This window comes from Zingiber officinale, chromosome 1A, assembly GCF_018446385.1.
Source record: "Zingiber officinale cultivar Zhangliang chromosome 1A, Zo_v1.1, whole genome shotgun sequence".
NCBI classification, from domain to species: domain Eukaryota; kingdom Viridiplantae; phylum Streptophyta; class Magnoliopsida; order Zingiberales; family Zingiberaceae; genus Zingiber; species Zingiber officinale.
In genome coordinates, this window is record NC_055987.1 from 131,070,704 (window position 1) to 131,094,612 (window position 23,909).

At 42.4% G+C, this 23,909-nt stretch overlaps 1 long non-coding RNA gene across 1 annotated transcript; it reads right to left on the reverse strand.

Moving 5' to 3' along the window:
• Window positions 1–9,952: 9,952 nt before the first annotated feature.
• On the reverse strand, window positions 9,953–19,329 carry LOC122033504. Its single transcript, XR_006126565.1, has 4 exons — window positions 18,874–19,329; window positions 17,831–17,887; window positions 17,706–17,748; window positions 9,953–10,014 (listed from the first exon to the last, which is right to left on the reverse strand). It is a non-coding gene; the product is annotated as an uncharacterized LOC122033504 (long non-coding RNA).
• Window positions 19,330–23,909: the final 4,580 nt, after the last annotated feature.

Below are 23,909 nucleotides of genomic sequence, written 5' to 3' on the forward strand. Positions count from 1 at the left end.
CCAATTTTCTACGAAGCAACTCTACTTCTTTCTCACATAGGTGATCCCTCGAGAGTAGGCATCTACTCTTCTTGATCATTAATAACCCATCGGCTTACTCTGATCCGGTCACTATTTTATTGGATTTTTCTCCACATTGTATCTAGTCAGTGCAGATTAGTTATCCCTTTGAACTTAATTCTTGGGATCTCCAATTAGCATAGGTTGGGTGTCTTCTATACTAATTGCTGACAACGACATCAAGCTCATCCCTCGCGATGAGTTTACAACTAACTCTATGTTTAACCCCTTGATTAGCGGATTTGTTAGGTTATCCTTTGACTTTACATTGTCAATAGTACTGATAACTCCCGTTGAGAATAGTTGTCTAATGGTATTATGTCTGCGACGTATATGCCTAGACTTACCATTATACAGATGACTCTATGCCCGACAGATTGCTGATTGACTATCACAATGTATGTAAATTACCGACACAAGTTTCAGTCATCTCATAATATCTTCTAAGAATTGTCGTAGTCATTCAGCCTCTTTACCACATTTGTCAAGAGCTACAAACTCATATTTCATCATAGATCTAGTTATTACCATTTGCTTAGAAGATTTCCAGGATATGGCTGCACCTCCAAGAGTGAATACATATTCACTCGTAAACTTAGAGTCTTTTATGTCAGATGTCCAACTCGCATCGTTGTATCCTTTGATCACAGCAGGATATATCATATAGTGCAGTCCATATTCATAAGCATACCTTAAGTACCTCAGTACTCTTGTTATCCCGTTTCAATACTCAACATAGGATTACTCGTGTATTTACTCAGTTTACTTACTATGTAAGCCAAGTCTAGTCGTATACAACTCATCAGGAACATCAAACTTTCAATCACTCGAGAGTACTCTATCTTTTTCGATAGATGTTGACTCATATCTATCGACGTTCGTGCCAACACAGTATTACCCTTGGTGAATTTCTTAAGAATTTTATCCATGTAATAAAACTAACTAAGAACAAGTCTTTCTGTTGTTCTAAGAATTTTAATTCTTAGAATCACATTAGCTAGCCTCATATCTTTCATATCAAATCTTGAGTTCAACATATCTTTAGTAGATTTAATTATCTTATCATTACTCCCAATGATAAGTATGTCATCTACATATAGATACAAGATGACATAATCATTCTTTATGGCTTTCATGTAGACATATTTATCACATTTATTAATCTTGAATCCACATTCCTTTATGACATTGTCAAATTTCTCATGTCACTGCTTTGGTGTTTGTTTTAAGCCATATAACAACTTCACCAATCTACAAACATTATTTTTTTGTCCTAACACAGAAAACCCCTTAGGTTACTCTATGTAGATTTTCTCTTCTAAATCCCCATTTAGAAAGACTGTCTTTACATCCATCTGATACATTTCGAGATTCCATAGAACAACTATAGTCAACAATACTCTTATGGAAGCTATTCTCGACATCAGAGAATATGTATCAAAGTAATCAAGGTCTTATCATTGTCTGTATCCTTTGATTACCAATCCGGTCTTGTACTTATCAATTGTGCCATATGATTTTATTTTTTTCTTGAAGATCCGCTTGCACCCTAGTAGTTGACTTTCCGGAGGAAGATCCATAAGTTCCCAAGTGTGATTTTGCAAGATAGATTTTATTTCAAATGTAATTGTCTCTCTCCATTGAGATCCATCAGAAGAGCTTACTGCTTCTGAGTAACTTCGGGGCTCACTTTCTAACATGAAAATGATAAAATCCTATCTGTAAGATTTTTCTATCTGAGCACTTTTGCTCTGTCTAAGCTCAACCTCAACTAGTGTTGGAACCCCAAGGTTATTTTAATGTGATCAAACAAGTTAAGTTAGGTCATGTGATTTTTGATCCCTATGTCTAAGTGTGCAGGAGCTTAGGAGCACAGGAAGTCGAGTAGAAGACGTGGCTAGCGAGAAGGACGATACAGGAGAGAGCCAACGGGCTCGGTGCGTCTGAGGGATGAGGCACCGCGGAAGAGTACACCAATGAACGAGAAGAACATGCGCGACGTTCGAGGGACGAGAAGCCATAGCGGAAGCCTGCTCGAGGAGAAGGCCGAAATTGAATTCGGGTGAGCCTTATTTCGGTTGGCCGAAATCACCCAAGCGAGCGGAGCCGGAGTGGAAGGCTCGGACCGAGGCGAGCAGTATTGGAGAAGAGGGTCTGGATTGAAAAAGTCAACCATGTTGACTCTAAGGGTCCGAACGCGCGGACCCATTCCGGGCGCGCTCGGAACGATTCCGAGCACCCGGAACCTGATTCTATCCAGATCACGTTTGACCACGATCCGTTGCAAAGGGGATAAAGTTTTATCCCCCTCTAGGCGCCTGGAACCCTTCCGGGCGCCTGGAACCCTTCTAGGCGTCCCGACCAAGGTTATAAATATAGTCTTTGTCCAAGAAGCTACAATAACAAGCAATTTCATTTACAACACTTGTGTACTTCTATTTGTTAGTTTAGCTTCATCTTTCTGTGCTTTCACTGCTATAAGAGGCTTCTCCGCCTAAAGGAGTATTTAGTATGCTTCACTTCCTTGAATTAACAAACTCCTCGGTTGTAACCAAGTAAATCCCTTGAGCCTCTATTTTTGTTTATTTTAATTATTTTATGCAAGTGTTCATTTAAGTCCGAGAAGGGTATTTTCTGTTTTATTTTGTGCAGGGCTATTCAGCCCCCCTTCTAGCCGGCCTAACGGTCCTAACAAGTGGTATCAGAGCCCGGACGCCTCAGAAGGACTAACCGCCGACTGAAGCAACGAGATGGCCGGAACTAACATATATCCACCAACATTCGAGGGGGAATTCAGTTTTTGGAAGCAACGAATGGAGGTATTTCTTAAAACATATTTTAATATTTTATTAATAATGAAATAGGGTTATGAAGCTCCAAAGGACACAAACAGAGAAGAAATTGAAGAACACCTCTGGACCAAAAAGCAATGCGACGATTTCATGTCAAACGGAAAGGCCGAATATCATTTAATAAGAGTTCTACCAGCTGAAGATCTTGACAGAATCGGCAACTACCAAAGTGCAAAAGAACTTTGGGAAAAGTTCTTGAAGCTCTACGAGGAACCAGATGAAGTTGATTCCAACTCCTCGATGGTCACCGAGTCATCATTGTTGGTGCAACCTTAGGTCAAGGTTGACCTGGGTGACCCGACTTGAGTTGACCTGACTCGAGGTATATTTTGATGTTTGACAAGAATAGAGAAGTTATATTTTGATGTTTGACAAGAATAGGAACTTGGGGGATTGTGGGTGCAACCTTTGGTCAAGGTTGACCTGGTTGACCTGACTTGAGTTGACCTGATTCGGGAAAAGTCCAAGTATGCAGACTTGGCACGGAAAAGTCCAAGGATGGAGATTTGGCACAGAAAAGTCCAAGCAGGGAGCTTGGTACGGGAAAAGTCCAAGCAGGGAGCTTGGCACGGGGAAAAGTCCAAGCAGGGAGCTTGGCACGGGGAAAAGTTCAAGTATGGAAGCTTGGCATGGGAGGTCAGAGAGGGCTCGGTAGCTCGTTCTCCGGACTAGGTCAAAGAGGGCTCGGTAGCTCGTTCTCTGGACCGGACGTGGAAGTCGGAGAGGGCTCGGTAGCTCGTTCTCCGGACTAGGTCAGAGAGGGCTCGGTAGCTCGTTCTCTAGATCAGGAAGGCTTTAGGGTTTAAGGCTGGGAAATTGGATCGGTCTACTGACCGATCCAGTGATACACTGGGTCATCTGATCGATCTGGTGACCGATCAGTAACCAAACAGATTGGGAGAAGGAATGGCATGATCGGTCCACAGACCGATCAGGGCTCTGGCAACCAACTCTCTGTGACCAACACATAAAACTCTCTAACCCTAAATTAGTTATAAATAGCTAAATAACTCTCTAACCCTAAATTAGGGCAAATCCCTGACCAACACATAAACCTAATTCAACTCATACATGATCAATAGCATATATCAAATTCCTATGCCTTACCTGAAACTCACAGCCGTTTATCACTGTTGGAAGTAGGATCGTTTGCTGCTGGAATCTACCTACTGTCGGAGATCAAACGATGCTACAGGAAAACATTCACTACCACAGTGATCAATCCCACAATACAACACAACATTCTAATAAAAAAAACAGTAGATAATCAAAAGGGAAGCAATTCATCAAATCCTTGAGTCTACATAATTCCCAACCAACAATTGAACCTCACCATGGACTGATCAAGAGTAGTGGCAAGTTTGGTGGCCGGCACAGAGGTGATCGTTGAAAACTAGAGGGAAGAAGCAATTTCGCTCGGCAGTGGCAGCAAGCGGAAGAACTAGGGCTTAGATTCCACACTAGGGCACCCTCATGAGAAGTGTGTCTGCGCTAAGGCACAGATAGGGCCGACTGTGCTCGGATGTCGCCGTAGAGATGGGTGTCGCGGCTGAGGCTAGGGCACCGGCAGCAGGGAGAAGAAGACCGGCCCGACGCTAGGGCACAGGAAGTCGGCTCGCAGTGTGCAACGGGGAGGAGCGGCGGTGGTGGCTCACTGCTCTCTAGGGCACAAGAGAAGAAGAAGAAAGGCGCGGTGAGGACACGGGGGGAAGAAACCGCCAGCTGTTAGGGCTTTTCGGCATCGGGTTCGGGAGTGAGGGAGAAGAGAGGCACGGGTGAGGGGCTCGGGCACGCAAGGCTTTCGGCGAGGTAAGAAAAAGAAACAAATAAGGAAAATAAAGAAAAAGGAAATGTAATTATAAACATTTCCTCGCTTAAATGGGGTAGCCAAAACAGGTTTTTCCGGGCCCCATTTTTATCCCCGTCAACTCGTCCGTACGAGCTCCGAAAAATTCCCGAAAAATTTCCAAAAATTCCCTTATTAATATTCTCCTATTTCCGGTATTTTATATTCTCCCCCACTAATAAAAATTTGGCCCCCAAATTTCATTATCTACCATCAGCAAATACTAATAACAGGTAAAGAGTATAAATGCTGAACGGTAAACTAAATCACATACCTCAAGGGAAAAGATGGGGATATCGAGCTCGGATCGTATCCTCAAGCTCCCAAGTAGCCTCCTCATCTGAATGATGCTATCATCCGACTTTAACCAGTCGGATAGTCTTGTTCCGCAACTGACGCTCCTTCCGGTCGAGAATCCGTACCGGAACCTCCTCATAAGTAGCATCAGGCTGAAGGGGAACTGGGATATCTGTCAGCACATGCGTCGGATCAGGTACGTATCTCCGCAGCATAGATATGTGGAATACATCGTGGACGCCTGCCAGGGACGGTGGTAGTGCTAGCCGGTAAGCTACCGCTCCGATCCTCTCCAATATCTCGAAAGGGCCAATGTACCGCGGAGCTAGCTTACCTCTGAGGCCAAATCTCTTCACCCCTTTCGTGGGTGAAACTCGCAGAAATACATGATCGCCAACAGAAAACTCTAGTGGTCTGCGTCTCCGATCAGCATAACTCTTCTGGCGGTCCTGCGCCTCTGACATCCTCCGTCTGATAGTACGGACCAACTCTGCATCCTGCTGAACTCTATGAGGTCCCAACATCTGGGCCTCTCTAACCTCATCCCAGAGGACGGGTGTCCGACAAGGTCTACCATACAACGCCTCAAACGGTGCCATCTGAATAGACGAATGAAAGCTGTTGTTGTAAGCAAACTCTACTGACAGCAGATGTTCCTCCCAACTGCCTCCGAAATCCATAACACATGACCTCAGCAGGTCCTCTAAAGTCTGAATGGTCCGCTCTGACTGTCCATCTGTCTGTGGATGGAAGGCTGTACTAAAACGGAGCTGTGTACCCAAGGCCTGCTGCAGACTCTGCTAGAAATGTGATGTAAACCGTGGATCTCTATCCGAAATGATACTCAACGGAACACCATGTAATCTGATGATCTCTCGGCAATACAGATCTGGCAATCGGTCTAGAGAATTAGTCCTCCGGATCGCTAAGAAGTGCGCGGATTTGGTTAATCGATCAATGATTACCCAAATCGCATCATGACCTCGTCGTGTCCTCGGCAAACCTACCACAAAGTCCATGGTAATGTGATCCCACTTCCACTCAGGAATAGGAATCCGCTGAAGTAATCCTGCAGGTCTCTGGTGCTCAGCCTTCACCTGCTGACAGACAAGACATCTAGCTACGAAATCCGCGATGTCTTTCTTCATGTCGTTCCACCAATAGGAACGCCTCAAGTCTCAATACATGCAAGTCCCGCCTGGATAGATCGCAAATCGAGAGCGATGAGCCTCCTGAAGTAGCTCCTGTAAGACCGGATGAGACTGAGGTACGCATAATCTGCCTCGAAAGTATATAATACCCTCCTCGTCTCGTGTAAACTCGGTCTGCTGCCCGGAAACTATCTGACTTCTAATGAACTGCAAATGCTGATCACCAGCCTGTGCCTCTCGGATCTTCGTCCTGATCGACGACTGAGCAACCATAGTAACAAGAATACCCTGCTCTGTAGATCCCTGCTCCTCAAGGTCTAACTCAGAAAAACTCTGAATCAAGTCCGTGACTGAAGTCCGGTGGCAAGCCAAAGTCCTCTGGACTTCCTGCTGAGTGCATCTGCAACCACATTAGCTTTCCCCGGGTGGTAGCTAATGGTACAATCGTAGTCCTTCAGGAACTCCATCCATCTCCTCTGTCGGAGATTAAGCTCCTTCCGGGTAAAAAGGTATTTGAGACTTATGATCAGTGAGAATCTCAAATGTAATGTCGTACAGATGATGACGCCAAATCTTCAAAGCATATATGATGGCGACTAACTTCAGGTCATGAACTGGGTAGTTCTTCTCATGCTCCTTCAGCTGACGAGAAGCATAAGAGACCATTCTGCCGTGCTGCATCAGAACAGCGCCCAAACCCTAAATTGACGCGTCGGTGTAGAGTACAAATCCGTCCTCTCCAGAAGGTAAGACCAAAACTGGAGCCGACACTAATCTCCGCTTCAGCTCCTGAAAGCTGGTCTCGCAATCCTCGGACCACGTGAACTTCACGCCTTTCCTGGTAAGGCGGGTCAGTGACATCGCAAAACCCTCGACAAAGCGTCGGTAATATCCTACCAATCCCGAAAACTACGGATCTCGAGCCGACTTTGCTCCCAACCGGTGATGCCTCGATCTTCTGAGGATCAACTGAAATACCTCTGCTGGAAACCACGTGTCCCAGAAAACTAACTGAGGATAACCAGAATGCACACTTGCTGAACTTCGCGTACAGCTGATGTCGTCTAAGAATCTCCAAGACTATGCGAAGATGCTGTGCATGCTCCTCCTCAGAATGCGAGTAGACCAATATGTCATCAATGAAAACGATAACAAACTGATCCAGATACTCCAGAAAGATGCGGTTCATCAAGTCCATAAACACCGCTGGAGCATTGGTAAGCCCAAATGGCATTATCAAAAACTCATAATGACCATATCTGGTACGGAAAGCTGTCTTCTGAATATCTGAGTCTCTGACTCTCAGCTGATGATATCCGGATCGCAGATCAATCTTAGAATACATTGATGTACCTCTGAGCTGATCAAACAAATCCTCGATCTGTGGTAAAGGATATTTATTTATGACGATAACTGCATTCAACTGTCTGTAGTCAATACATAACCTCATGGTGCCGTCTTTTTTCTTGACAAATAATACCGGAGAACCCCATGGAGAAACACTAGGGCGAATAAATCCCCTATCCAAAAGCTCCTGAAGTTGAACCTTCAGCTCGTTCAACTCTTTTGGTGTCATACGATAATGAGCTTTCGATGCCGGTGCGGTCCCCAGAATCAGCTTAATAGCGAACTCAACTTGCCTTCTGGGAGGCAAACCTGGCAACTCCTCTAGAAATACATCTGGGTACTCCCGGACTACAGGAACGTCGGAGAGCTGCAAACTACTGCTATCCTCAGTACTAATCAAAGATAACAAAAAACCCTGACAGCCATGTGACAGCAGCTTCTGAGCCTGAATCGCCGAAATGATCGATATGCCGTCATCTCTGATGCCAATGAAATCCCACGAGGGTTGATTCGGAGGCCGGAAGGTGACCACCCTCGTCTGGCAATCAACGGTAGCATGATATATTGACAGCCAATCCATGCCAAGAATGATATCAAACTCGACCATCTCCAATACTAGAAGATCTACCGTAAGTATCATGTTGCCAAAGTCTAACGGGCAACCTCTGACCTCCTAGGTGACGTCCAAAGTATCACCGGACGATAAGGAGACGGTCAGTCTTTGCGGTCTAGACTCAAACAGTATAATGATCATTAAATGTGAGAGCACCGCTCCATCACAAGAATATGTCATATGTGGGAGCTACGCTCCACCACAAATGATCCACAAGTATGTGGGAGTTATACTCCACCACAAACGATCCACAAGTGACCAAAATATTAATTGAATAGACTGTGCTGTTTATTCATTGGACCATGCCATCGGCTTGTCATCAGTTAACTAATTCATTCCAATATCAAGTAAAAGAGTCCTTAGTGTAGTTACTTGAATCATTAGTTCCTGAAGCACGACACACCATTTGTCAAGTCATTGCTAAGATTGCATCCATTGAGATACCTGACGTGGATAGCAGGAGCTTATAGTGAAGCTCCGGAACAACATGACTCAGCCAGATTCCTTTGCTCCATTTAAGCAAGCACTATTGGAAATATTGGGCTAATACCACCTCAGCTTGAACTGTACAAGCAAGGTAGTCAGACTTGTTTTCCAACATAGGATCAGACTAGGATTTGCATTTTCCTACAGTAGAAAATGCAAGGAGATAAAATCAATAGGTGGTCTGTATTAAAAGAAACTGCAAATTTCCAAGTCAACTTGGAAGGAAAATAAAACACTAAAAATAGCACAGATAGGAAATGTCAATGCATCAATTAGAACAGAAGAGCTCCTAGAGTTGGTGAAGCCAAGATATATAGACTAACCATTTTGGTTGACCTTGAATATATGTAAAGTGTGTCGAGTGCGGGCATGTCACATCTACTAACAATGAAGCTAATCTCAATATAGACTACATATCTCTTATAACCAATAAGGATATCTATGCTACCCCAGTATTAAATACAGGTACCAAAGTTATAAAAATTAAATATCTTACCTTATTACCTATTTGACGTCTGGAGATGTTCCGTCGCTATCAGCCCCCAAATTGATCTCGGAATTCCATACGGGAAAATCATCGTAAATCCATAATAAAATCCGAAACGAAAGTCCAAAACATATACATAATGGAAAACCCGGGCAACCAAAATAACTACCCAGTTTGATTCGCAAACTAGGGCTAGCACAACATATCCAGAATACTAAAAGCAAGTATCACACTCTGCTCTGATACCAATAAATTGGTATCAGATAAATCTCAAAAATCCAACACACAGAAACCAAACAAGTATCGCCAAACTTTGGCGCTCTGACACCATATCAATAGGTATTAGGTTATCTCAAATATCCAAAATACGAAAACAACGATCGTAAAACTTAAGCTCTGATACCACTAAATTGTCACGCCCCAGAGGAGTCCCTGCCCGAGAAAACTTCGACAACATCTTCCCTGTACGACGGACAATCTGAAACTTTTTTACATCCTCATATATCTCAACCACATGCGGCTGGAATAATAACATGTAAATAAACCATCACCATGCAGTTTATCTAAATATAAGCAAACCAAAGCAGTAATACCATGACTCAAAATCAACCCTACTCAACTACACTCGTAAAGCTCAAATCTGATGAACTCACCTCTTCTGCCGTCCAGGCAGGCATGTAGTAGAGTAAATCCAAATCATACCAAAAATCCATCAAACGATAAGAATCCATACAATATCCATAAGTAAAACAATACAAGACTAAAAACAAAGTCTGATAGAGAAACTAAGATAAAATAACAACTCAAGACCAGCAGAGGACAAGCACTACGTGCAATGGGGACTAGCGACTGGAACTGCTCCGGACAACCTCAACCTGAAAATATAACAACAATGGAGGCGGGGTGAGTCCAACACTCAACAGGTACAACTGATATGCAAAATAAAGTAAATAACAGACAACACTAATCATGCGTACAGTCTCCTGAATACGAGAAGGATAAATGCAACTGAAACAAAACAGAGAAAAGCATGCTAACCAGGATCAAGGTATAAAGGTAATCGGGTCGTCGAATCGAGAGTCTCATAATCTCGTATGCGTCAATCATATGTCCAAATAAATGCGCAAGTAAATGCAAAGAACACAAACAATAAGTCATTATGCGTATGATGCCAATGACATGGTCACCCCCGACGCTAGTCATCCACATACAATGATGAGTCCGAGTGGGTAGAGCTGTGACAACCGTGCACTCGATATCACTACGCCTGACGAGTGACCGAGTGGACGAGATCCGTCGAGTACACACATACTCCTACCGGAATAATAAATGGGGAGCGATACTCTCATCTCCTCGTACACGATGACGGGAGGACTCTCGTCGACTACCACCGAGTCACACTACCCATGAGGCGGACCAGCGGAGCCAAACAAAGTCCAACTGCTTGCCGGCTACAACCTGCTACACTAAACAAACAGAGCGGAACTGTCTGCCGGCTACCACGCTGAGTCACCAGACCAACGGAGCCAAACAGCAGAACTGCCACACACCTGTCTGATATACCACTAACTCATGAGTGGTGGTGTGTACAGATACATGTAACTGACGATGCGCTCTCAATAATGGAGCAGACAATCGCACAACATGCAATCATGCAAGATGATGCATGACACTAAACATGCCAATATCATGAATAGCATAACAAGATCCATATATAAATAAAAGGTGTACCACAAGTCAATGTATCAGATAGAAGGTACACAAACAGATAGGGTATCAAATAAACCCTAGGTCCTGAACATAATGTATCATATGGTTGGGTCACTACCTAAAGCATGTATGATCAGGTAAATGGTAACATACAGTGCATAATGAGTAAACAAGCAAACATGTAATAAGTCATGTAGTAACCAACCGAAAACAGATGGAAAACACAATCATGCTATATATTAAACACATTATTATGCATATCAAAAGACATAAGTCAAAGTACCCGCCTCCAATAAAGTGGTCCAAATCTGACTCCGAGATACTCGTCTCGCGTCAAGATCCTGTATTACCAATTGCATATATTTTTATTTAGCTACATTCTCATAAATAGCTAAATAACTCTCTAACCCTAAATTAGGGCAAATCCCTGACCAACACATAAACCTAATTCAACCCATACATGATCAATAGCATATATCAAATTCCTATGCCTTACCTGAAACTCACAGCCGTTTATCACTGTTGGAAGTAGGATCGTTTGCTGCTAGAATCTACCTACTGTCGGAGATCAAACGATGCTGCAGGAAAACATTCACTACCACAGTGATCAATCCCACAATACAACACAACATTCTAATAAAAAAAATAGTAGATAATCAAAAGGGAAACAATTCATCAAATCCTTGAGTCTACATAATTGCCAACCAACAATTGAACCTCACCGTGGACTGATCAAGAGCAGTGGCAAGTTTGGTGGCCGGCACAGAGGTGATCGCTGAAAACTAGAGGGAAGAAGCAATTTCGCTCGGCAGTGGCAGCAAGCGGAAGAACTAGGGCTTAGATTCCACACTAGGGCACCCTCAAGAGAAGTGTGTCTGCGCTAAGGCACAGATAGGGCCGGCTGTGCTCGGATGTCGCCGTAGAGATGGGTGTCGCGGCTGAGGCTAGGGCACCGGCAGCAGGGAGAAGAAGACCGACCCGACGCTAGGGCACAGGAAGTCGGCTCGCGGTGTGCAACGGGGAGGAGCGGCGGTGGTGGCTTACTGCTCTTTAGGGCACAAGAGAAGAAGAAGAAAGGCGTGGTGAGGACACGGGGGGAAGAAACTGCCAGCGCCGGCGGTTAGGGCTTTTCGGCTTCGGGTTCGGGAGTGAGGGAGAAGAGAGGCACAGGTGAGGGGCTCGAGCACGCAGGGCTTTCGGCGAGGTAAGAAAAAGAAACAAATAAGGAAAATAAAGAAAAAGGAAATGTAATTATAAACATTTCCTCGCTTAAATGGGGTAGCCAAATCAGGCTTTTCCGGGCCCCTTTTTTATCCCCGTCAACTCGTCCGTACGAGATCCGAAAAATTTCCAAAAATTCTGGAAAATTCCCTTATTAATATTCACCTATTTCCGGTATTTTACAGTTTCCCCTCACATAAACTCTGGCAGTCCATAGCTCATTTATCATCTCCTTTAGAGTTTGATTTTTCCACTCAGCAACTCCATTTTGTTGAGAAGTATAAGGAGTTGTTGTTTTGAGTATGATCTCATGTTCAACACACAACTCAGCGAACGGTGATACATATTCACCGCCTCGGTCACTTCAAACCACCTTAATCTTTTTATTAAGCGAGTTTTCAACCTCATTTTTATAGAGTGAAAATTTCTCTATAACTTCATCTTTACTTTTGAGAAGATACATGATAAGGGGCCCATCTTGCGGGGGATAGCTGTCATGGTGGGGTCAAAGTCAAGGTGGCCAACGCTCAGATATCATCGACCGGTCGGGCAAGTAGGTCAATGCTCAGATATCATCGGTCGGTCGAGAGAACAGGTCAATGCTCAGATATCATCGATTGGTCGGGCGAGTAGGTCAACGCTTAGATATCATCAGTCGATCGGGCGAGCAGGTCAATGCTCAGATATCATCGACCGATCGGGCGATCATGCCCCGACCGAGGGAGAAGGTTCCTGTCCGATCCCGCCTTTGACACTGGGAGGTGTTAAATGACCGACGCTCAAAAGAATTTTGGATGCCAGACAGGAGGAAACAATATGCAGAAGCCGGGCCGAGCAGCTATCCCGCTTGGCCAGGCAACAGGACTCGGCATTAGCACAGTGGAGCTCCGGCCGAGCGAACGTGTCGTAAGCACAGTAAAATTCTAGCCTAGCAGACGCAACACATGAAACGAAGTTCCGACTGAGCGGGCAGTACACAGGAACAGTGAAGTCCCGGTCGAGCGGCTATCCCGCTCAGCCTAGCAACTACCTCACTGTGTTATCCCTCGACATCCTTTTGGAAGTTAGTGCCGCTGACATCAGGCATGGCCAACCAGAAGATCGTACGGCGAAAGTTTCTACTATCACATCAGAGATGTGCTCAGCTTGTTAAGGTATTATGTCAGGGACACTTTACTGACAAATCTTTTCAGGAGAAACTTGGGGAAGCGTGCTCGCCTTGGGGAGCGTGCGCGTGCTACAGGAGCTCTATATAAAGGAAGGTCCAAGTATCGACGGAGGTATGCAATAGACACTACTCGTGCTACTGTTCATTCTTGTTGTTGCTCCGCCTTCTACATCATCGTCGTGACTGACTTGAGTGTCGGAGGGCCAACACCGGGGACCCCTTCCCTGGCTCGGTAATGACGTCATCTGTGTTGCAGTGCGGAGCAAAGTCTACAGGTGGTCAGCGGGAGCGCCACATCCCCAGCTTTCCATCTCATTGACTTTCGGATATGATCAATATACATAACGGTATTTTGTATTATCATTTACAAAAGTAATGAAGTATTTATTCCCACAACGTGTTGGTGTAACTTTGAGGTTGTACACGTCGGTGTGAATTAGCCCGAGTGGTTCGTTGCTTCTTTCAATATGTTGAAAGGATGATCTTGTCATTTTTTACTTCAACACAAATTTCACACTTGTGTTTTGGGTCAAGGTGGAATGCTTATTAATCTACACAATACATCATAGTTAACATGTCCTAATCTGTCATGCTACAAACAGGAAGACTCAAGCATATAAGTAGAAGAGCTTTCATATTTATTTATTTTAGACCTAATGGTCATTACATTGAGCTTGAACAACCCATCAGATATATAGCCTATTCTTACGAACATTCTATTCTTAGACAGTATAATTCTGTCTGACTCAAAGACAATGTGAAAGTCATGCTTGCTTAACAGTGATCCGTATATTAGATTCTTTCGAATTTTTGGAACATACAACATATTGTTCAGAGTAAGGTCCTTACCCGAGGTCATCTTCAGCACCGCTTTTTCTTGGCCCATGATGTCCAAGGTTGCTGAGTTCCTTATGAACAGCTTGTCTCCATTGACTTCTTCAAAATTATGGAGCAACTCCTTATTGCAGTAGACATGTCTGGTGGCTCCAGTATGGATCCACCATTACCGTGGGTTTGAACCCACCAGGTTCAACTCAGAGACCACAACACAGAGGTCGTCCATTTCTGGTCCCTCATTCAGGTTGGCTTCCTGCTTCTTCTTCGGTTTTCTACACTACGAAGATTTGTGAACGACTCAGTCACAGTTGAAGCACTTTCCGGAGAACTTCATGTTGTTGATGCCTCCTCTGGGTCCCGTCTTAGAAGACTTAGGGTTCTTCCGTTTCAAACTTTGACCGTGCTAGACCACGTTGGCTTTCATAGTAGTCTGAGTGAACAACTTTCTCTCTAAACTCTTGTTGTCGTCTTCGATGTGAAGTATAACAATGAGTTCCTCCACATTCATCTCCTTCCGCTTGTGCTTTAGGTAATTCTTGAAATCCTTCCAGTCGGGGGATAACTTCTCAATGATATCAGCCACCTGGAAGGTTTCACTCAGAACCATCCCTTCTGAGTGGATCTCGTGCAAAATCACCTAAAGCTCTTAGACTTGGCTGATCAGCATCTTGGAGTCAACCATCTTGTAATCCAAGAATCGACCCACAATGAACTGTTTGGCCCCTGCATCCTCCGTCTTGTACTTCTTGTCCAGGAACTCTCACAATTCCTTAGTCGTTCTCTTCATGTTATACACAGCATATAGCGAGTCGGCAAGGCGGTTAAGGATGTAGTCTCAGCAAAGGAACTCAGAATGAGTCTATGCCTCCACTGCACTGATGACCTGTGCATCAACATCCTCAGTACGCTTAGGAGGGTCCTCGGTCAAGAACTGAGCCAGATTGAGCGTGGTCAAGTAGAAGAGTATCTTCTGCTGCCACCTCTTGAAATTTAGTCCACTGAACTTCTTGGGCTTTCCCCATGATTGAATGACACAATTTTAATTGGGGCGGAGGGGGCCTTTATATGTTGAGTCTGTTGTACCTCAACATTCTATTTTGTGACCATCTCAACATAATCGAATCTGTTTCAAGATTGTTGGAAATACAATATGCTGCTGGAGATTTACGAGGTATTAGCTGAATTTAAATTACACTGAAATAAATTCACTTATCTGTCAAGATGACCTGAGCAAATAATCTCAGGCTGCTAGCGATGGTTGATTTTTGCCAAGTGCTGAAGGTAGTCTACACAGTGGCGCCAGAGTGGGTTAAGAGGCCAGTCGGGCAGGTCGACTGAGCAAGAAGATCGTGCAGGCAGATCAACCGAGCGGGTAGAGCGACTGATCGGGTTGAGCTATCGAGCAACCAAGTGGTCGATAGGGCAGAGCAGCGGAGTGGCTGAGCAAGCTGAGTGGTTGACCGAACAGTACGATCGAGCGAGCGTAGAGCCGAGCGGTTAAGTGAGTAGTGCGTTCGAGTTGTAGATAGAGCACAGAGTCTGATCAGGCAAAGCAGTCGTCCGATCAGAGAGGCCGACCGAGCAGTGCAATCGAGCGGGCAGAAAGGCCGACCAGGTGGACAGAGAGGTCGACCAGGCGAGCGAAGAGGTCGACCGGGCGAGCGAAAAGGTTGACCGAGTGGACGGAGAGACCGACCGAGTGGACGGAGAGACCGACCGGACTAGTAGAAGGGTCGACCAAGCGAGCGGCCGAGCGAACGTAGAGGTCGAACGAGCGTGTGACCGGCCAGGTAGTGAGGCCGAGTGAAGCAACCAAGTAGTCGGTCGGGTGGAGAAACCGAGCGTCCGAGCAGACGAGCCAGGCGGTTGAGTGAGCAGAGAAACTGAGCACCTGAAGAATCCGAACGGCGAATGGACCAAGGCCTACGAGAGTCGCAGTTTCCTTGAAATGGATTCGTCCCACCTCCGGTTGTGCTTCGAAGTTTTCTCGAATCGTCTATTTCTCAAGATACAATGGTTAACCGTGGTGCACACCAAGCACTAGTGGTCACGATGAATTGAGTGGTACCGGATTGCTATCACGGACACTCTGCCGAGCAGGAATTTGCATTACAGAGAAAGAGGGAGTGTAGGTGGAGAGCTTCTGTTGCTTTTCTTTATGTCTCTCTTTACCTATGATCACAACCTCCTTATATAGGAGTTCAGATCAACGACAACATTAATTATCAATTAATAATCATTACTCGCCCAGCTGTGAAACCCAGCGTTTCACTCGATCGTTTTGGTTATGTATTAATCTTACTTTAATGCATACGTTACATTAGCAGCAAAAAGGATTACGTGCCAAAATATTGGTTGTTCCACTTGGGTAAATTTTGCCCTGACCGGTCCAGCATTCGGCGCGTGCGGGTCGTGCTCGCACAAGAATCAACATGGTTCACTGCAATCCGGACCTTGGATTTGCACCCCCTGCATATCTACGCATGAGAGAGTCTCTTCCCATATATTTGTTTACATCATCAATGCATATGAATCAATATAAACCAACCAATATGCCTCGAAACTTCCAATGTAGGATTAAAGTCCTATTCACAATGGAGTTTTTTTCTTCTTCCACCTCTTCTCCATTCACATAACTTATGTCCAACAAGGGTGTCATGGTTAGATCCTCTAGTGATAGATCAGGGATCTAAAGTTTGAGATTCAGTTGTGGTATATTTTAGAGAATTTTTCTCCTTCATAGGTAATAGGTAGCAGACCTAAGAATACTGGTTGTCGGGATGAGCCTCCATGGGCACTTCCCAAATTTACTCTAGCAGTCAATGAAAAACTTCCGTAGGGTCAGATCGGTCGTCCCAGATTCAACGTTACCTGACTTGGTTAATCATTTTTTTTCGTCCTCAGGCCATAGTTGATCATTTTTTTTCGTCCTCAGGCCATAGTTGAGTTAGTTATCATATGACAGGTTTACAAAATTGAGAAAGGGTCGAATCTTACCCAGACCGAGGAATTACTCTCTCATGTAATGATTAGCTTTGATTTTTTGATTTACTCCCTCCTAATGATATAAGACTATCATAAGGGACCGCTAGGGTAACGGATTTCACTTTTACACCATTATTATTACTGCTGCTAGATCCGCAAAGAGCTACCATTAAATTTCATATACCTGCAGTATACAACGTTATGGTGATGCTTCATTGTGAAATTTATATTTCACTGATCAGGTTGCTACCAGTTCCAAAAAAACAAGATATTCCAAAGCAAAAGCCTTCGATGTTTCTTCTGGGGATCAGAGCAAAGAACAAGAATAAAACATGTCCTAAAAACTTGAACTACCTTAAAAGTTTCATCCATGTCCCACTGCCGAGGATTCAAGATACGTAGCACTCAGAATGCATTCTGGAAAGAACAAATATCAATGTTTTTCATGTTTCAGAAACAGTGCTACAATGTGGTTGGATTGCACCAATTGAGTTCAGAAGATACAGAAAAGCTTGAATCTTTAAATAAAAATGCTCAGAAAAGGGAAAGAACAAGGAACCAACATTGAACTAAAACAATGTAGATTTTACAAAAGAACTTCAACCGAGGATTCTAGAAAGAAAAGGCACCAAATATGTCACTAACCTGATGTATCTCGTCGAGGCATTTTAAAGGAGCCGGCATTGAACTAAACAATACAGATATTACAGATGAAGTAAATTGTGATCAAGGGATTCTAGAGAGAAAAAGGCACCAAATATGTCACTAACCTGATGCATCTCATCAAGGCGAGTCAATTGAGATCCCTCTGCTCTTCTTCTTGTTGCCTTAGAGGCAAAAAAAGATTCATGAAGAAAAACAAAAACTATACATCACAATTATAAAGGAGGTGCAGAAACTTATGGTGGTTTGATATTCCAGTAAAAAGAGCATTTTGCCACTGCAACTATCAGTTAAATAAACAACAGCATGGTGTCAAGGCAGAATGATAAGGCATCATCGCTGAATTTCTAACAATATCCCCTTCACAAAGAAAATGTAACTTGATTCTAATGACCGAAGACATTTAGGACTTAACCAGCTAGCCACTTGAAGTATCTTTTGTACTAGATTCAGGTCTTGCTTCAGCAGAATCAAATGTTTCTAAAGCCTCCAAAAAGAACTTATTTGGAACAATACCCTGAGCACCCATATGCTTTAGCAAACTATTAATAAGCTCTTTCATGTTAGCTTTCGCATAAGCCCTTGTAAAGTAATTTATAAGTGGAAGCATTTGGAACCAAATCCCTTTTAATTGCATGATCCAATAGCTGATCTTCTTCACTGGGCAAGCCATTCCGACAACGTACTGTTCTATGGTAAATTCATTGGCACATTACAACTGATATTAGAAACTAAACCGAAGTTCATCCAAATAAGATCCTTCAAGCAATTTCGGAAAATGTTTGGCCTGACAAGCAACAATAAAATTAACAATTCAAAATAAAGGAAGGCAAACACAGAATCTAGATACATTAATTCCCAAAGATCAAACCCTACCCCTCTATAATAAAATTTATGGGCCTAACAAGAAACAGTACGATTGACAACTAAAAAATAAAGGAAGGAAAACACAAATTTATATACATCAGATATTCTATAATAACATCTATAGATCCAAATCTAAGTTTAACATCCAATCTTCTATAATAACATCTATAGATCCAAATCTATTTTTTCAGTACAGAGACCGAACTGCTGGAAAATAAACGAAACCATTTATTGAAGAAAAAACTAACAAATTCGACACTAGTAGGATGGAGCCAATTGGTACCTATTTGAAAATCCACGAAACGCCAAATCTAAAATGGAGAATCGCCTCTAGGTACTGGAATCAGCGATCGCGATTCCCGAGCTCCTGGAAGAGCAGGAAGAAGTGCTCGGTGCGAACGACCCTCACGAACTTGCTGATCGTGACCTGACCACCATGGGTTGGTTCCGTTCGCCAGACTTACGTAGGATTTGGTGGACGAGCAACGCCGCTTCCTCGGTCGCGTCGCTGCTCTTGACGGGGGAGGCTCTCCTCCTCGGCAGGGCGGAGATGGAGCTGGCCACGCTGGGGGCGACTGATTGGAGTGTGGGGAGGGAGAAGGGGAGAGCCGAGGGATATGAGCATCGGAAGTGGGTTGGGATTGGGTGTATCAGCATCGACAGGAGCGGGGGCAGAGGAAAGAGTTCGGGCGGAGGATTTGGGTGGGTGGTTTTCTGGCTGATGCAAAACAAAATTCTTGAACCCCACATTGGTTGGAACTTGGAACGGGTTGAACAGAACGGGCGAGCTAGTTTTTACTATGGTGGCTTTTGATTTAGAGATTTGGGACCGTGGAAATCAATTTATTCTCAAAACTTATGTTTTATTGATGGGAATGGAATTAAGGTTTTGCAATGAAATCTAAAAATTTGGATATGGATAAAATCCACCCCCTCTTTTAGGTTGTGATGGATTGAGAATAAAAATTAAATTTTGAAGGAAATTTTCCTTAGTATATTTGTTCAATTTTTCTTTCATTTCACTCTCTCTCCTTGTTCTCTCTCATCATACTTTCTCTCTCCTTATTCTATCATAATATTTTCTCTCATCACACATTCTCTATCATTTTATCTCTGTATTCTCTCTCATCACATATTCTCTTTCATTATTTTCTCTTTCTTTATTTTTTATCATACTTTCTCTCTTCTCAATCTCTCTTACCATACTCTCTCTCCATATTTTATCTCATCGCACTTTCTCTCTCTTCATTATCTTCCATCACACTCTCTCTCCTCATTCTCTCTCAACACACATTCTCTACCATTTTCTCTCTATATTCTCTCTCATCGCGCACACTCTCTCATTATTCTCTCTCTTCATTCTCTCCTTATTTTTTTTATCATATTTTCTCTCTCATCATACTTTCTCTCTCCTCAATCTCTCTTACCATACTCTCTCTTCGTATTTTCTCTCATCACACTTTCACTCTGTTCATTCTCTTCCATCAAACTCTCTCTCCTCATTTTCTCTCATCACACTTTCCCTCTCTTTATTTTTTCCCATCACACTTTCTCTCATCACAGTTTCTCATTATACTTTCTCTCCTGAATCTCTCATTTTCTCTCATCACACTTTCTCTCTTTTCATTTTTTCCTATCACTCTTTCTCTCTCAACACACTTTCTCTCTCATCATACTTTTTCTCTTCTTAATCTCTCCTATCATGCTCTTTCTCCTCATTTTCTCTCATCACACTTTCCCCCCTCTCTTCATTTTTTCCATCACACTTTCTCTCTCATTACACTTTCTCTCTCATCATATATTTCTCTCACATTCAACTTTCTCTTCCATTTAATTTTTCTCTTATTTTCCTCTAAGGGTAAAAAAGGAAATTTAGGTTCATTCTGATTGAAAATATTCAACTAACCAAAGATTATTTTTAAGAATGATAGCCAAGCTCATACTTATTCCCATTCCATAGTAATATGATATACATTCCTATTTCGATTCCTAGAAAAGAACTAAACACCGCCTAAATAAATAAAATCAACCAAGCATTTACGTCAGCGCTTTTGAGTGCGTTGAGTGTATCAAAAATAGTTCTTTACTAATTGAAAATATTTTACTGATATTTGTACAACCTATATAATTATCGAGGAGAAAGAAGTAAAAGGTACCGATATTTATATTACTTCCACTTGATCAACTACCATTTCACTTCCATAAGTATATTATGTTGGATAAACAATCTGTTATTGGAAATTTATAGGATTTTAGTGTTAAAGTATATACTAAAAGTCTAACTTTTTGTATAGTATAAACATTTATAAGAATCACATTGGTCAAATGACTATATTTATGTTAAATATAGTTGTCCATTTAATTTATATTGTAGATAACATGGTGTGAGGAGATACATAGAAGTTCATGTTATCAGTTCCTTATAAATTATAAACAGTTGTTCACAACCAAGATGGAATGGGACAGACCATTGGAGTGGTTGTAGTGTAATTAGGTATTAGTTTTTCTTGGCTGATAAATTACACTAGTACACTATGAGTGTATTGAGCAGGACCATTTGAGGTAGTATCTTTTTATACTGACTATATAAAAGAACAATACCTCTGTTATTGTGGAAGTGTGTACCCTTAATCATGATATAATAACAAGCACATATACTTAATATTTATTTCTTTGATTTATCAAAGGATGCGATTTAGCTCGTTAAATCAATAGGTCCGATAAGTTGGGAAATGATATTATTTATATGGTGTGTTGTTGATTATAGAATGAAACTGTGACCTAGTAATCTAGGTTGATGATGCCCCCTTGAGGAGCTTATAAGGATTGTCATGTAAACCCTGCAGGTGGACTTCGTCCGACATGACAATAAGGTTGAGTGGTACTACTCTTGGAGTTAGATACTAATTAAGTGAGTTGTCAGTAACTTATTTAATTAGTGGGCATCCAATATCTTAAACACAGGGAGATTAAGATACTCGTGATAAGAAGGAGCCAATATAGTAATATGGGATTGGTGCGGTAGTTTAATAATAACTCTTTAGTGGTATGAGTTATTATTGATGAACTCGAGTTGGGTGTTCGAGGTGAACACGGGAAGCTCAAGCTCATCGGGAAATCAAAACCAATTCCTCCTCTTGGTCCCTATTGTAGCCTCTTATTTATAAAGTCTTATATCCACCCAAACCCAACTTCTTACCCACCTTAAATGGCCGGCTAAGCTAAGCTTGGAGCCCAAGCTAGGGTCGGCCAAACCAAGGTTAGATGGGTTCAAGTTGTGGCCGACCTTAGCTTGGAACCCAAGCAAGGGTGGCTGACCACATTGAATTCAAAAGGAAGTTTTATTTTGTAAAATCTTTCCTTTTATAGAGATCTATTAAAAGAATTTAAAAGGATGATTTTAATATAAAACTTTCCTTTTTGAGATCGATCATAAAAGGAAATAAAAGAGAGTTTTTATTTTGTTGAAAACTTTCCTTTTATGTTGGTTTTAAAAGAGAGTTTTAAATTTTAAAATCTTTCCTTTTATAGCTTTCTACAAAGGAATAAAATAGAGATTTGAAATCTTTCCTTATTTGTAGTTATCTATAATGTGAAAAAAAAATTAATTTTTTGATAAAACTTTCCTTTCTTGAAACCATGTTTTATTTTAAATCTTATCTATTATAAATATCCATAAAAGTATTTAAAAGAGAGATATTTTAATTTATAAAACATTCATTTTAGAACTATCCACAAAAGAAATTTTTAAAAGAGAGATTTTAATTTTTGTTTAAAATCTTTCCTTGCTTGGAGAACAAGCATGTGGCCGACCATGACAAGAATAAAAGGAAGTTTTAATTTTTTTAAAAAAAAATTTCCTTTTTAGTCATGGGCAAGGAATATAAGGAAGTTTTAATTATGTTTAAAACTTTCCTTATTTGTCAAGACCAAGGAATATAAAAGAGATGGTAGAGGTGTCTCACCTCACAATAATACATCTTCTATTCCTCTCCTCTCTTCCTTAGTGGTGGCCGACCCTTACTCTTTCTCTCTTCTCCTTTATTTTCCCTCTTGGTGGCCAGCGACATATTGGTGTGGAGATCCATTGATGGCCGGTTGCTTGAAGGAGAAGAAGAAGTGAAGGAAGTTCTCTTGTCTAGCATCCCTTAGAGGAAAGTTGGTGGCCAAACTTCATCATCTCTTGGAGAAAGTTGGTGGTCGAAACTTGAAAGGAAGAAGAAGGTTTGGGTGGATTCTCGTCTTGGTAGATCGTCGTCCACATGACGTCCGAGATAAGAAGAGGAATACAATAGAAGATCAAGAGGTCTATAAGTTACAAGAGGTATAACTAGTTATTAGTTTCCGCATCATAACTAGTTTATCTTTTGTATAGATCTTGAAAAACCAAACACAAGAGTTTATTGATTTTAATTATCATTTTTGTTATCGATTTTCGTTTTGATTTCATGTTTCGATAATGTGTTTCTATTGAGGTCTCTATTAGTAAACCTTGTTTACTGTGAGAAGTTTAAATATCCGATTTCTTTGAAAGGCTTTGTCTAGGCAGTGATGGATGATCCCATACCCAAGAAGGCCTAGTGCCTCACCATGTTTGACCTGGAAGCCGATCCTTGAAATAAATATTTAATCAACTTCTGTAATATGATTTAATTTAGGAAGATCACATCGGTTGAATTTGAAGTAAGAATGTTAAGTTTCGTTCCCAATTCAAGTTTAACTTCTAAAGGGAAAATTTAGATTAATAATGTTAAGCATCGTTTGCAATCCAAATTTAACTTTAGTAGAACACATGGGTAGCTAGGATAGTTATATGCTTGTACAAATTTTTGTACAGGGAAACTAGGACGGTATTCCGAGTAGCAACCAACAATTAGTTGAATTTAAATTACACTAAATTAAATTTACTTATCTATTAAGATGACCTGAGCAGGTAATCTCAGGCTGTCAGTGGGGATTGATTTCTGCCAAGTGCTGAAGGTAGTCTGTATAGTGGCGACAGAGCGGGCTGAGAGGCCGGGCGGGCATGTCGGCCGAGCAGGAAGATCAGCCTGGCGAGTAGAGCGGCTGATCGAGTCGAGCGACCGAGCAACCAAGTGGTTGGTCAGGCAGAGCAACCGAGTGGTCGAGCAAGCTAAGCGGATGACTGAACAGTACGACCGAGTGAGCGTGGAGCCAAGCAATCGAGTGAGCAGTGCGATCGAGTCACAGATAGAGCACGGAGTCCGATTGGGCAAAGTAGCTGTTCGATCAGAGAGGTCGACCGAGCGAGCGGAGAGGTCGTCTAGGCGAGCGAAGAGGTCGATCGGGCGGACAGAG